This window comes from Sprattus sprattus (genome assembly GCF_963457725.1).
Source record: "Sprattus sprattus genome assembly, chromosome: 2".
Lineage (NCBI taxonomy): Eukaryota > Metazoa > Chordata > Actinopteri > Clupeiformes > Clupeidae > Sprattus > Sprattus sprattus.
Window position 1 is genome coordinate 19,892,824 of NC_137921.1, and position 17,139 is coordinate 19,909,962.

Sequence of the window (17,139 nt, forward strand, 5' to 3'; positions counted from 1 at the left end):
TATGTCTAAACGTCAGTGGAGCCAAAAAATAATGGTTGAGCTTGGTTTCTTTCTAAAATATATTGGAAGAAGGCCCCAATACACTGATTGAGTAGATGTAAATACATGTTAATTCATAGGCACTTGTTCTCTCTGTCACAGAGCAAGCACACTCTCGCAGTTCGTTCACGAAACGCATTCTAGTTTAAATCGCTCTCTTAAATAAGCACACATACACGCACACACACTCACACAGGCACACACATGTTCACACGCTCAAAGGCATACCATGTCAAGCTTTAAATCAGTTATTTATCCACTTGACCAAGTTGGTGACACCCTCTCATTAGGGTTGGGCGGTATGACGGTATATACTGGGCAACGATAGAAATGTGTCTACCGGGAGAGATTTGGCTATACCGTTTCAAACGTGATATACTCTTATTTTGAAATTATTATGATTTATTTTTAGATAATGACCTCCAAACTATACATCATCTGGCTTATTATACAGTTACTCGCCAAAACGATAGAAGACATTCCTCCAAAATACCTCTTTAACGTTTTGTTGCCGTTTCGTGATTGCCTGAAGAACAATTTTTTCTAAGCGGAAAATAGACCTTTAAAGTTTCAGGTGTTGCATAGCCACCCATTACTTGCTCATGTCAAATAACCGGACTACTTGGGGAATGATATGAAAGATGTGAATTATTAGATTACATTTCCCAGGATGCCTTGCAAACACTCCAAACATTTTGAAGAAAGATGGCTGCCAGTGCAGAAAAATAAGTTTACAAATTTAAGTATATCTAAGCAAATAACAAAAAAAAAAATGTGAAACACATCGGGATATCTAGCTGATCATTATGCAAAATAATATTCCTTACAGTTGAGTAGAATATGATTGTTAGAAAAAAATCCCTATTTCACAAATTAACGTCTGTCTATGCTGCTGAGAGAAGCCAAGTAACGTTAACGTTGTCCCATTTCACAGGTAAAGATTTCAATCCTTTAACACTTGAATGAAGTGGTAGGGTGAAGGGAAGATATTTTTTTATTTTTGTATGTGGCCATAGAAGAAAATGTTTTTCCTCATCATTTTTGCATTATCATATGAACAAACATTGAAAAGAGAGGTTTTTTTTAAACACTTGATTTATCTTCTGAAAGTACATTAAAGAACCACTGAAAGCCACATAAACACTGGACTAAATGCCACTACATGCACTTTGTTTTAATCTTACTATAAAGTTCAGTACAAAGTAGGCCTATACTGGCCACTATTGCTTAGGCCAATAGCCTATTGAGGCAGTATTGTTTCTGCAACTTAGTGTTCATATGGGTCAATAAATAAATGATCATACTATATGTCTGTGGACACATTTAGCCACCGCTGAAGTGTCCTCTTTTTCACAAACTCAAATCTGATCACCCTACGTATATATACTGTGATATATACCGTAACCGTGATATAAAATTAAAAATACCGTGATAGAAGATTTTGGCCATATCGCCCACCCCTACCTCTCATTATATTCTTCTCACACCCATTCATACACAGATGGCGGAGGCTACTGTCTACATTGCCAACCTGCACATCGGGAGCGGTTGGGGTGTTTAGTGTCTTGCTCAAGGACAGGGGAGTGGGGTGTATTAATCCAACCTCAGCCTTCACGATGAAGATGAAGCTCAGGAGCTTACTATCACCCATCTTTAGAGGATAATGGGAGGTATGAATGCATGACCTCTGAGTGTGGCATCACCAAAAGCCCCACCACAGTCTTCGTAGAGAGAAAAGTTAAGACTATGTTTGGCTTGTGAATGGCATCCACCAGCAGGGATGATAGTTATGACCTGAAGTGTCACTGGAATGCAGCGCAAAGCTGTAATGTTAATGTTCTCTCACCTGCTGTGATTCCAAATTGCTAACTCAGAACCTTCCTCGGAGGGCCAACTATGTCATATCGAGAGCAGTAGCTGCTGGGTACCTGCGTGTGGCACCATCACAGGGGCAGTAAGGCCTGGATGCTCATCACCGCTACCACTATTGTTCAGTAGCTAAATGCTGATTTTGCTTGTAATTTCGCTCCTTGTGTGCCTTTATTGTTATGACAAGGCCATGACCACACTGAGCAAACCCCCTGGGGAGAAATGTGAATTTGCCACTTCTCAGGGGTCAGACATACAAGGTAGCCTGGGTACCATCCAAACTTAGCCCCGCCGACAAAATGTGAGGTCTGGAAGTTTGGTCTGGCATTGCTCCGTTGGGGAGAAACTATCTCCGATCAAAAATTGGAGTTCGGACCAATGAAATTGTAAGGGCAGGCTTTATACAATGATGGACAGATGATCAACAGTAACGTAATCTACTACATCACCGAAAAGCACTTGGGTTGAATTTGTTTTCAACAAACATGGCTGCCACTGGAGAGCTGAGGTGTGTAGATAGAAATGTTGTAGAAGACATCGACAGCGCATTCATTTTGAAAGAGGAACAGAAACGCGATCAAGGCTTTTGTCGATCGGATTCGGTAAAAGTCTAATTTATTAGCTGGTCCCGATGACGACTACGGTGCTCTGATTGGTTGTAGCTCTATCCAATGAGCGATGAAGCATTTTTCATCCTGGTTCTGTTAAAACACGCGATTGGGAGGAGGCTGTGCCTTGGCTGCTTTTCGCGTCACGGGAGGTGGTGCAGGAGTCCCTTGGATTTAGTCCCGCGGAATTAGTTATTTCTCATAACGTGCGCACTCCATTGGCGGTCTTGAAGGAGCAGTGGTTGAGTCCACCTTGCTCTAGAAATGTTGTGCAGTTTGTTAATGATTTTCGTTCCAGGCTACACAGAGCTTGTGAACTCGCACAACAAAATTTCCAGGGTGCGCAGGCTAAAATGAAGACGTGGTATGATCGGAAAGCACGGTCTCGTTCGTTAGTGCCTGGTGACAAGGTACTTGTGCTGCTCCCTGTGCCTGGCGCTGTGTTTCAGGCCAGGTACAGTGGGCCATACACTATAAAAGAGAAGTTATCCGATCTTGGTTATGTACTCTCCATTCCAGACAGGCGACAGCACACTTGTGTGTGCCATATCAATATGTTAAAGCCATATTTCGTTTGTGATTCGCCCAGCCGGTCCGAGTCTGACGACTCTGCTACTCTGCTCGCTGTGCTGACCACGAATGAAGACAGCGTTGCGGCCCCCTCGCGATCAATTATCGTGGGCCGCTTAAGAAACTCCGAAATGTTGACCGTTCTCGAGGAACAGCTACCGCATTTAACAGACGCAGAAAGAGATGGCATTGTTGCCTTGGTCCATGATTTTCCCGAGTTAACAGGAGATGTTCCAGCTGTAACCTCAGTGTTACAGCATGACATTGATGTCGGTGCGGCCTCTCCTATTAAACAACATCCGTACAGGGTTAATCCAATGAAGCGTCAGATTTTGAAAAGGGAAATTGACTATATGCTCTCCAGCAACATCGCTGAACACAGTTCAAGCCCGTGGTGTTCTCCGTGTCTTTTAGTCCTTAAAAGTGACCATTCATACCGCTTTTGCACTGATTATAGGCGCTATCCACTGCCGCGAATGGATGATTGTGTTGACCGCGTTGGCTCCGCGAGATTCATCACTAAGTTGGACCTCCTAAAAGGTTACTGGCAGGTTCAACTGACAGAACGGGCCAAAACAATCTCTGCCTTTGTCACTCCTGACTCTTTCCTACAGTATAAAGTCATGGCTTTCGGAATGCGAAACGCCCCAGCATGCTTTCAGAGACTTGTGAACATCATAACTAAAGGCATGACAGGGTGCTCAGCATATTTGGATGATCTGATTCTATACAGTGAATCGTGGTCTATCCATCTCCAGCAGCTACGAGAGCTTTTCTGTCGTCTGTCCATAGCGAACCTCACACTCAATCTGGCTAAATGTGAGTTTGGCAAAGCCACAGTTACGTACTTGGGTCGGGTTGTGGGTAATGGTAATGTGTTCCCCGTGATGGCCAAGGTATCGGCCGTCCAAGACTACCCAGTGCCTGTTAATCGTCATGGCAATGGTGACTGCACAATGAGAAACAAGACTAGAACTTGGTCACCAGGGGAAAAAATACAATGTTCAGTGCGATCAAGCACTTCATCTTCACCTGCGAGGCTGCCAACCTCTCGTTAGCCAAATTCCCTGCTATGTAAAGGCGACGACGGAAACCATTGACAAAGTCAATCAAATTTGCAGGAGGCTTAGCTTCATTCCAGTTGTCAGCTACCACTGCCAAAGGGCCAAGTACAGTGTGAGCAAAAACAAGCTCATTAGGGCTGAAACCCAGACTTGCTTGTGTAACCTCCCTAGCAGCCAGCATAAGCCATGGCAGCCGCTCCTTCCACATCCTACCCAGCTCTGTACAAAGGGCACGGAGGAGAGACTTCAATGACAGGTGAAAACGTTCCAATGCCCCTTGACTCTGGGCATGGTAGGCTGAAGCCTGGTTATGCTGGATACAGAGTTGTTTCAAAACTTGGGCAAACACACGGGACGTGAAATTAGAACCCTGGTCAGACTGAACAATCTTTGGGATACCAAAAATGGAAATAAATTGAGAGAGCGCACGCACCACATGCTTTGTTGAAATGCTACGCAGAGGATAGGCAGCGGGGTAACGCGCGTTTTGACACATGATGGTAAGCAAATAAAGGGATCCAGATTCCGAACGTGGACACGGCCCTACACAGTCGATAATCAAATTATCAAATGGCTGACCCATATACCCAGCAGGTATAGCTGGCTTCAAAACCTGGTTTGGCTTATCAGTCAATTGACATGTAAACTTCAGTGGAACACTACAGTCACCACGTGTGGCATGTTCAGCCCTCTCCTGCGCCATGGCACGTGTTACAGTGCAGGCTGCAAATGAGTCAAGAAGGCCCTGACATCAACCATGGCTTTGATTCTGTAAGAAGGGTGGGAGAGCAATCAGGCCCCATCTGAGCACCCGCAATGTCGTTACCGAGAATCACCGAGAGACCTTCAATTGGCAGTGATGGGCGAACAGCTAGCACAGCTTCACCCTGGAACAAATCACAATGGAGAATGACTTTGTGTAATGGCACATGCAAAACATTCATTCCCATTCCCCGCACAAGAACAGAACTGCCAATCTCAGTCTCCTTTGACAATGGCAACACACCTCCTTGGATAAAGGAGTCAAACGCCCCAGTTTCCCGCAGGATCTTAACAGGCACCCCAACATCACTGCCCACCATAGACACATATCCCATTCTTACAAATGGTGCATAAGCATCTAACACAGCTGTAAAGGCACAGTTTACCTGTGAATTCACAGGGACTGTAGTAGGCTTGTATTGCTGCCCAGGTGCTGCCAAGCCTGCACCCTTCGCTTGCATACCTGGTCTGTTAGGTTTCAGTGAATAACAATCAGCCCTTAAATGACCCCGCTTGTGACACACATCGCAAACCTTATCACTACTACGAAACCCACCAACGTTGTCAGTACCAACCTGAAATGTTCTACTTTGGCCAGTGACGCCCTCAGCACTGCCATGTGCAGGTTGCCCTCGGCGCTCCACAGTGTTAGTGTTCTGGTGAATTAATAATAATAATAATAACTTAGTTTTATATAGGCCTCAGAGAATAGGTGTGTTTTGAGGTGCTTTTTGAACGTAGCCAGTGTGGGGGCTTGGCGGATATGGAGAGGTAGACTGTTCCAAAGGGTGGGGGCAGCAACACAGAAGGCTCTGTCACCAAAAGTCCATAGCCTGGACCGGGGGATGACAAGTGAGTCCATGCCAGAGGACCTCAGGGACCTTGAATAGGGGGGATGTATGATGAGATCACAGAGGTACTGGGGAGCAAGAGCATGGAGGGATTTGTATGTGAGGAGTAGGATTTTGTAGGTGATGCGTGACTTTACTGGGAGCCAGAGAAGTTTCTTGAGTGTAGGGGTAATGTGTTGCCACCGCTTTGTGTGTGTGAGGATCCTGGCAGCCGAATTTTGGACCCGCTGTAGTTTTTGCAGTGCATTTGTGGGGAGACCATAAAGCACACCATTACAGTAGTCCAGGCGGGAGGTGATGAAGGCATGAATAATACATAATCGTCTGCAATTGCAGCTGCTTCAAGTACCTTACGAACCTTCTGTTCACTTATATGCGTAGCTACGCGCTCAGGAACCAAATCTTTTAAATTGCTCCAACACAATGAGCTCACGTAAGCCATCATAGTCATCCACCTCTGCAGCCGTACACCAACGAGAAAAAAACCCCACTTTAAATCACGCAAAAACTCAAGGTGCGTTTGCTGAATCATGTTCTAAATCTTTGCCTGTAGAACTCAGGAACACGCTCATATGCCTTCAATATTGCATCTTTAACCTTTACATAATCCTCACACTCAGGAGAAGACATTGCCCGAATAAACTTCTTGAGCTCTACCGGTCAACACCAAGGATAACAGTAGTGTACGGACAGAATCTGGCCACTCACGTGCCTCTGCCACCCGCTCGAACAACTGAAAAAATGATTCTGGGTCACTTTCCGAAAACGTAGGCATCAAGCGTACATTACCGAGCACGTCAAAACCCGAGACGTCTGGCCTCAAGCATAGCATTGCAGGCACTGTAGCCTCCCGCTCCAATTGGAGTTTATGCTCAAATTCCAACCAAACCCGTTAAGTATCCTGGCGAATCTTCTCTACTTTTAGGGCGTTCTCATGTTCAGCACTGACCTTGAATTTCTCATGGTCAATTTGCAATTGCAATAATTCTTTCCTCTGCTCAAAAGATAACCCCTCCATGGACACAGAGATCGGAGAGGATGTAGCCGTTTTTTCTATATCCTCTATAGACGGCATTTTAATAATACCTACTGCGCACAACGCAGAACAATAAGCAAGCGAGACTGCACACCTTCCCAAATACAACTGTAGCGCAACGTGCGTCCCTCTAAATATCTGAGGCCCAACTACCTAACTAAACCTAGCTCTTCATGCAGCTAATGACGGTGGGTTATTAAGCGCAAGCCCGACAGACCAACAAGAGTGACCATTATCTGGCAACTCCGCTTGAGCCACGGAGCGCACCCGAGACGAATGCTCTAACCGCCTTAAACACAACACTACCACAATTATAGGCGAAATCCTAAGGACAACGCCACTACCCTCAACAGGAACACACATTCGCCACTCATCATACCATCAGTGCAGCAGTCAACACTTACTTACCTACTGTCGCGTTGCGTGTGCGTCTTTTCTCCACCACGTGTTGCGTCTTTGTAGCGTTTTTTAGGTGCACTTAAAACTTTAATTATTCTCAACTTTCCAGTGCAAGGCAGGGAGGCGCACCGCTCATCAATGTCACATTCGGTCCAGGCAGCCAATCAGATCATGCTGGGATGGTCTTAATTTTCCTTTGTCTCCCAGTGCAAAAAGTTGTGGAGGATGCAGGTGGCTTTCACCACCCTCTCTGCAACCTGTGGAGACACCCCCAGAACCCTCCGGTACAGACGCCACTGTGATGCCAGAATGCCAAATGAGCATTCCACCATTCTCCTGGCCTGAGACAGCCGGGAGTTAAATACCCTCCTCTCTCTTGGGTTGTACTGTCCCGGGAAGGGTCTCATCAGGTCCCTGCGCAGAGGAAACACCTCATCTGCCACAAACACATGGGGGACCGGGCTCTGATCCTCAGCACCATGGAGAGGGACATCTGCGGGGAGCTGAAGGGTCCGGGAATACAAGGCCTGCCCAAAGGCAGACGCAGCCAGGATCCCTCCATCGCTGGATTTCCCATAAGCCCTCACGTCAATCACACGGAAGCGGTAGTGCGCATCCACCATGTATGGCATGTATTCAGCGACCAGACAGTCCCAGATGGCTGTGGCCACTGAATTCACAATGCCAGCTACCGTGGAGAAGCCAACACGAAAACTGAACGCCAAGCTTTTGAAGGAGTCTCTAGTGGCAAGATATCTGCAATTCACAAAACAATGGTCATTTACTCTTATACGTTTTAGTAGCTTAGTGCTTCCTACAGATTTGATGTTGATAGTGTAGTGGCCCACCACAAAAAAAGTGTATGTATGGGAAACTGTTATACAATCAATACTGTTCATACTTTATATATCTTTTTTATTTATATATTTCCACTATGCATATGTACATACTGTGCACTTTTCTGCTTTTGGAACTTCTGGTTAGATGATGAGTACTTGCACTATGTGCTATATTGCTTTTATATAACAATTCTAAAGTCAACCAATTAACATTTCAACACAAAGTTATTGATTCAAATTTTTTTTATTTCGCCATTGTTTCTCCGCAACAAAAAATTGTTCCATGCACCATGCACCCAACGCAGACTTTTCACAGCTAATAATAAATCACTGGCATGGAACGTCTCTCGTCCAATCAGAAACAGCTAAATAACGCAATTGTTTTTTTAATAGAAATAAATCCAATCTATAGGATATATTTGTATGTATTGGAAGAAACTCACCGGAGACATACACAGCCTTTCTGTTGGGCTGATTGCCTCCCGCCATTTCGAGTCTTGCTTCGAAATGCTTGGCCCCACCATTTGTAAGAGATTTTCGAACTGACACCTGACTCCGCTGGTCATCCAGACATAACTCGCTGAACAGATGGTGGTATTTTTTTTCTTTTTTGAAGAATTTTGTGCACCCAAAACCCCCGCTTTTTATGTTTTTTTTTCCCCCTCTTCATCCCACAACGCAGCAATTGCAAGGGCTCGACGTCTGCTTGAATTAATTTTGTTTATTTGCTGGCCTGTTTGCGCATGCAGCCCTACTTAAAAGGTGCACGCAGGCCCGCTTTATAGGCGCTCTAGGCTGTTTTGGCCGCCGCACTTTGCCATGGCGTTATTGAAGCGTCTGCGCCTGTAAAAAGACGCTTATGTGTGGCCGTACCCTTAGGGTGGGAACACACATGGGCGTCTTTTTAAAAACGGGACGCTAGAATATGCATTGATTCCTATGGTACGGCGCGCTTTGCGTGTGCGCCTTTTCTACACCACGCGTTGTGTCTTTGTAGCGTTTTTTAGGTGCGCTTAAAAGTTGAACTATTCTCAACTTTCCAGCGCAAGGCAGGGAGGCGCACCGCTCATCAATGTCACACCCGGCCCAGGCAGCCAATCAGATCAAGCAACAGGCTGGCTTAACTACTTTACTTTACCTGGATACCAGCCCGAACCCCGCCCACAACATTTTTGTTCTGGGAAGTTCGGTCTGGCGCTACTCGATTGGAGAAAGCATCAGTTCCCACTGTTAGCGGGAAATATTTTATGTGAATTAAGCTATCTACACAACTTTTTTATGTCTTCATTGACTCGGTTAGTTGTGAATGTGCAACACGAATGTTGCAAAGAATTGTAGGTCTTAACTGATGCTCTAGACCATTACTGTTAGGTTATTGCTAACGCTTAGACCAAAAATCCATTGAAACCGTAGTAGCTAGCTAGCCTCGCTGCTAATAAGTATAACGTAGGCATGCATATCTCACAGATATTGAGCGCACACATTTTGAAAGAGGAACCGAGAAACGCGATTATTTTGTCCTTCCTACGGGATCTGGTAAAAGTTGAATGTATAAGATGGTCATACTAAGTTGCTCTGATTGGTTCTAGGTATCCAATTGAGCGAAGAGGCATTTTCTTTCCTTGTTCGTTGAAACACGCCCCATAATCACAGCTCAAATGGAGCAGTATCCGACTCATATTCTGACTAGAATTATGAGTATGACATCGTCAGGCTAGGAAGATGTGGTATGATTAAGCAATATAGCACGAGTCGGAGTGGGGTAGGTAAGGGATAATTCCACGGGTGGTGTTCGGCCGTAGCCACCGAGGCCGGAGGCAACAACACACGTGGGATTATCCCTTACCTACCCCACTCCCACGAGTGCTATATTGCTTTTATAAAACAATTCTTCTAATTAAATTCTACAAAAGTCAACAAATTAACATTTCAACACAAAGTTATTGATTAAAAATGGTTTATTTCGCCGCAACAAAAAATAGTTCCATTGTCAACGTCTTGGTTTGGAATTATAAGAATTTTGAATGCGCTTTCATGAGTGATTTATTATTAGCTGTGAAAAGTCTGTTTTGGCCGCTGCACTTTGCCAAGGCATTATTAAAGCGTCTGCGCCTGTAAAAAGACGCCCATGTGTGTTCCCACCACAGATAAATCAGATTTGTTTACATTGTCCAAAGCTCAAAATAACACGAGTCTACATACATTTCCATTAGTCTGAGTAAGAATTGAAGGTAGGGAATGCTGCTTACGTGGGTGGATGTATTCCCAGTTGATTTTCACATACTGTGGGTGGGTGGAGATGCTGTGGACGGCTCCTTCACTGGGGCCCTCCACAGGTGTGTCGTCAGAGGGATTTAGGCCGTCTGTCAGGGTCAGGTGTCTAATGGAAGCTCTTTTGGTAGGCCACCAGCACCTCTCCCAGAAATTCAACAACTGAACAAAGACATAATGTTTAGTTTATTTGTTTGGATGACCTTCTAAGATGGTGTTAGCGTCTGACAGTAGGGACATCTTGAAGCATGGCCTTAACTGAGACTGAAGACATGCAAGGGCAGCTTATGAAGAATAATTAGATATTATTACCAGAACATATGAACATATTATTAGTGCACTGAAGCATAGTCTTCTGTTTATTTGTCTTCATAATCTCTTAAAATCTTTACATTTTGAGAGAAGTGTCAAAGTAATGTGGGCCTTGGTAGTCAAAGACACTGTACTCAGGAAATGGAACCGTACCAATCAACCTGATTAGACTTAACCTTCTGTTCTGAATAAATAATTGCAGACCCTTAACTGATGCCAAGTATTATAATAATTACAGTTTTAGTATGCAGACTAAGGTAAGCACACCCGGCATGAGACAGAATTATATTACTCTGCCAATAAGGGTGTTTTCGAACTATTTCTGAGAATTGTGGAATTTACCTTTATTGGTGGTAGCTGGAGAAGAATGTTTCCCAGCTTTCATGCCTTGCAAAACGGAAATGTGGAATCTCTCCACATACTTTTGAGTTTTTAAGATTATTGTGAGTCCAGTTATTCCCACCTTAAACGTGAATAAAGCCTGTAATTGTTCAGAGTTTGTTTTAAAACCTTAAAATAATTGTATCCAATATGACTGAGCCACATCTTGCTGATCATCCGAAAGGCTGTAATCTCAGACATGTTATAATTTCCACTATATTGAATCACTACTGACTGGATAATCCTGTTATGATTTATGATGTTTAATGAAATCAAGGGGTTGTAAAACTTGTGGAAAAGTGGGAAATCAAATCTTCAATCTTTCAATTGCCATTCATGCCCTGGCATTTTTTTAAAACCTGTTCATGTAAGATTGCTTACAATTAGAGTGCTGTATCTGCCTATTCAGTGTCATTGTTAACTAAAGTATATTCAGTGTCATTGTTAACTAGTCATATCACACAAATGTGTTACAGTATGTGAAACAGTATTTAAAATATATTTTATTATTTTCATATTCGTATATCATATTTGACGTGTAATGTATTTTAATACCAATGAGAAAAGGTCATAGATAAATATTATTTTTGTGGAAAACAGGATAAATTCATTGCCCAATTCACACTGCATCGCCATAGAAAGATACTTCCTCTCCATATAGATCGCATAAAGGAAGAAGGAAGAGTTTTTAAAATATTGTTATTTATTGCGGAAAAAGAAACATAAACATTATCATGATGTTGGCTTCAGACAAGCATTTGCACAGTATTACATATTGTCAGTTTAATGCCAATTTAAAGTGATAGTACATATATCCCCCGGTCATCTCCAAGTTCAGAAAACCCATCCAGTGTTCATCACACATAGTATAACATACAAGCACTCCGAACAACAATAACACATAATCAATCGTTCCTTATTTGTATCCATAAGAACATATATTTTAATCAATGATCATTATCTGGTGGGAAACTGCAATGAGCTCAGTCACAGTTTTTACAAGGTGTAGAAACTCTAGGACCCTGGGGAGGTGCTCTGGGGACTAGTGAGGTCAGGCATTGACTGATTGCAAGCTCAGGTGCAAATTGTTAGACTAGTTTGGCACCTGCAACTAGTTTGTAAGAAGAGTCGGAGAGAGAGTGAAGCAGGACTGACGAGGGAAATGTGCTCGTTACTCTGTGTTCAAGCCTATGGGCTTAAGGTTTTTTGTGTTAATTTTGACTACCTAAGTTTGTCAGTTTAAGAATCAATAAATGGACCTGTTTTACTGAAAAATACCCCTCAGACTAAAAATTGCTCTCAAAATAATGACATTTTCTATTTAATCAAACACCTTTTCAATATTGGAGGATCTGAAGGGTGTGTTTGATGCTCACATTTCACTGCCATGTGTTGTCTGGTTTTTCCTATTGATTTTTCTCCTTGTGGAAGGAGAACAAAATCAAAAGCATGAAAGTCATCTGACCTTATGATCTTTTTCTATTACCACAGATAGGGGGAGATTCAGTCGGAGAATGATCAATCAGGAAACAGGCTTTACTGTTGCAATGGTGCACTTCAAGGTAGAGAGGAAGGTTTCATTCAGACGATTCACCCGTGTTTCTGAGACATTAAGACATTAAAACAGTCCAAGTTTAAGTATCCCAGGTAAGCAGAAGCAAAATAAGTGATAAAAATAAAAAATATATGATAACACTTGAAATGAAAAAAGAGCATGGAATAATTGGTAAAGACTGCAGTGGTGTCGTGTGATGCAGCCACTTTCAGTCGGCTTCACTTAATGGGGTGCAGAAGGTTGACACTCAACGTGTGTGTGTGTGTGTGTGTGTGTGTGTGTGTGTGTGTGTGTGTGTGTGTGTGAGTGTGTGTGTGTGTGTGTAGAGGGTGATGCTTGGCTCTATTGATAGAAGATGTTCCTCTGCATCCTGTGCTCTTCATGTATTTTGTAATGATTCGCCTTTACTAAAGGATAGACTTCCTGAACCCTGCTGTAGGAGTTCATTCTGCCCACAGCAGGTCCCTGTGCTATTGTATGCCTGTCTTTCACACTTGAGGTGTCAAGGCATGTAGCAACACGCCCCCGGAAAAGGAGAGGTATACGATATACAGTATGTGGTGTGTTGCTTATTTGAATCCAAATGTTCTTCTCTGTCCCCTTTTCAACACTGTGCAGCCTATCAGGATCTCCCCCAACCATGAGAGGCAGCCAGAGGACTAGGTTGATTTCCCACCCAGCTGGTCTTCAGTGCCCGGAATTCTGAAGAAGATCTGTGTGTTCTATTCCCTTAAGACAAAAAGCGAGATGTTTCGGTTAGCATGATTATCACATAATTCCTTTCCATCCAGAGTTGAGTACCTTCTTATGAATGCCAAATCTTTTGAGCATTACCTTTTGCCCTTCGTGGAAAATTCTGCGCCCTGTGGCGACTTCCATGTGATCTTTCTTGTCTTGTCTAATTATTGCAAGTAATCCTTAGTCACGTAACAGTTTAGAAAGCGTCTGACAGTAGGCCTCCATGGCTGCTCTGTGACTGTCAGTACTTAAATAGTAAGTATAGGATAATTTGGTAAAGTCTTCCAAAGAGAAGTTCAGCCGGACCTGACCTTTGAATGTATGGCCCAGTCTTGGCACAACGGATACACGTTTTTTACAAGCTGTTCCATTTCAGTCATTAAGTCAAAAACATACCAGGTGGATACCCCTGTGTGAGCCAGTGGCACGAGTGGAGCCGGCATCCCCACATTCCCTCCATCCTTAAGTCTCGTTTTGAAAAAGCACATTCTGTAGTTATCATTGTATTACGATATTCATTAGTAGTTGGAAAATCCTTTTGCAAATCCTGCAAACTGATTAACTCTGTACAAGAGAATGATGCTATCTGTTGTGTTGATTGTTTTGACTTGCTACCCTTGTCACTCTCCCACTCCCCCTTTTAAATCTGCAGCAGGCTCTGCTAGATAATTTCCCTTAGCTATGGGTCCTTGGCTTGTTCACTGTGTCCTGTCATTTTAATAACATAGCACTTACAATCCGTTAGATCAGTCAATCAGGTCAATCCAGGGCTCTAGCAGCTGTGGTTACAGCTTTTCTATACTGGACCCCAAGTGTGAGGTGAATGGACTGTATATACATGTATATTGACAGGATCATCAGATAGTAAAGCCATTTTCAAATTGTGCTGTACTAGCCCCAGCTCTCTTTCTCCAAGTCAAAAATGCTCCGCAGTCTTCTGCCATCTGTTGATATCTCTCATTCATGTTTTAGAAGCTGTATCAATTATAAAACTTGATCCCAATCTGGTGTGTCTGGATGACGGGCAGCCAGAGTCCTATGTTTCTTTGTGAATCAAGTGTTCCAGGTGTTAAAAGTCTGACAGAGAGGTGAACGATTGATGCCCTCTCCCTAAAAGGTCCTGAGTTATTCTTTCACATTAAGTAAGATCATCACTATCAGGCATAGTTCTAGGCTACAGTGCATCAGCAAGATGTGTGGCAGAGCCCAGAGGGGCATTGACCTTTATAACAGTAAACACTTCAGTATGTTCTGAGCAAAGGTAATCACAGCATCTTTTAACTTTATCCAGAAATCAACATTTGGATCTTTTGATTTGAGCGGTGGCAAAGGCTCCCTTGACAATTATGCCACAGTTCTCTTCTGCTCCCCGTATGTCTGATTGCATGCAGAGTGGGGGAGAGATTTCCCTGTGGCTTCAAAGCCGGAGGAGAGGGGGGTGCATGCACCCTATCATCCATCACAACAGCAATTTGTCCAGAATGATCTTCAATTTGGCACTTTGGCCACTGACCACTAATTCAGTTATTAGCTGGGCATATCAGTAGGTGGGACTTTTCCTATTAAAACTTGAACTTTGATCATCTCGGTTTTAATCTGGTCATGCGCTTTATCATTCCCCATTGTGGCCATACCAACCTGAACGCTCAAAGGAACCTTATTAATTGGGTATAGTAGATGGGGGGTGACCCATGGTGGTCACACAGGGTGTATGAAAAAGGATCTTTGGCTTTGAAATTAGTAGTTGATTAAGTTCAATTGTGGAGACCAGTCATTTGCAATAGCCAGTCAAGAGTCAAGAAATATGCACCCACCTATCTGTGGTATTAGAAAAATTAACAACAGTTTATTGAGGTTCCACCTTGAGATGTATTTGGATTTGCTGACATTTTTAAGACCTGTCTAGTGAATATGAGGAAGAATGTGGCTTTATAACAGATCTATTCTTCACCATTATCAGCTTCCCCTAAGTAAGGTAGCAAATTTCGGGAAGTTTGAACCTTAAAATTACAAGATATTGGCTCTCAAGTGCTAGAGATTTGCAATTAATCTTATTAACTAGGTGGCACCACTCCGTAAATGAATCGTAATGGACAAGTGTAATGCACCTCGTAGTGGTGATCTTTGTTTTTGAACTATTGACCAGAAAGTGCTTTGAGCCGACCCCACGTCAAGCCCGCCCTGCGTAGCGCAGCTGCAGTAATAATTATAGACGCTACCATGAGAGTGTTTACAGACGCACCAACCTATTGTGAACCCATCCTTCCGCCTGTATTACTGAGAGCACTGCTTGATGAAGGCAGCACTATCAAGATGATACTCTAAAGCAGTGGTTCTCAACCGGGGGTACGCGTACCCCTGGGGGTACGTGAAGGTAGTCCAGGGGGTACGTGAGATTTTGAAAAGATATATTCCAAATTAGCCTCCATTCAAAAATCCTTTAAAAATAGTTATTATACGGTTATTCAGAATGTTCAGTTGATTTGTATGGGCCATAGCTAGCCTATGTGGGTTTAATGTCTGCGTTCGCAGGTTTGTAGTTCCTTGATTTCCACTGCTGCGAAAAGTTTATATCCGCTGTCATTGGCAACGGCTTTTGTGCTTCTAATTCACATCTTTCATATCAGTCCGCAAGTAGTCCGGTAATTGAACGTAACGGAAAGTCATTGAAACTTGAAGTCAGAATGCGGGTTGCTACGCATTTGCGTGAAGAACTATTTTTTTCTTAGGGAAATCACGGAGGAATTTCTTCTATCGTTTTGGCAAGTAACTGTAGCCTATAATAAGCGCGATTTGTTCGCAAAAAACATGGAAGCTGAACACACACAACTGCTGCTGCACACAGATATGCGATGGCTCTCCCGAGGAAGAATACTTAACTGGCTGTTGGAATTACGATCTGACTACCCACCTTTCTGATTGAGCACAAATCTCCCCATGCATGCCACACAGACTGGCTTGCAAATATGTGCTATCTGGTAGATATATTTAGCAAATTGAACGAACTGAATATGTCTGCAGGGAAAGGACACCAGCATTTTAAACCTGTATGACAAGGTGGGAGGTTTCCTGAAGAAAGCAGAGCTGTGGAGAAGAGCCAGGGGGATTTAACAGGGGAATTTCATCTGCTTTCCTCAGGTGAATGATTTTCTCTCTAGTGAGGATGTGGACAGACCTCCTGTCAAGTTGGTCATCGTGGGACATTTGACCAATTTGATTCGAAATTTAAATTTTCTAATGTCTTACTTTCCTGACATGGAGGAGAAATCTACACAGCTAGATTGGGGGAGAAACCCATTTCTCTTGTCCAAAGCATATGGAAGCAAGCTACCTGTCACTAATCAGGAAAGACTCCTGGAAGTGTTATCTGACTGGCCTCCAGATGAAGTTTGCCAAATCAACACTCACACAGTTTTGGATGTGTGTGAAGCAGAAGCATCCTGACCTGGGAGAGAAAGCTTTGGAGCAGCTACTACCCTTTTACTCCTTATATTTATGTTAGGCCTCCTTCTCTGCAATGACTGTGATCACAACAAAGCCGAGAAACAGACTGTGTCTGGAGAAGAGCTTGATCACAGCAGTTGCCTTCCTGCCACCAAGACTGACAAAGATTTTCAGTGAAGCACAAGCACAAGGTTCTTACTAAAATGTAATTGCAAACGCACTCAGTTCAATGCAACAATGTTCAATGTTCAATATTCAGTATTGACAGTTTAATAAATCAGACAATGATGGCATAGCGCTGTGAATTACATATTCTTTTCAATCAAAAATGCTTTGCGCTGGTAAGGGGGTACTTGGCTGAAAAAATATTTCACAGGGGGTACATCACTGAAAAAAGGTTG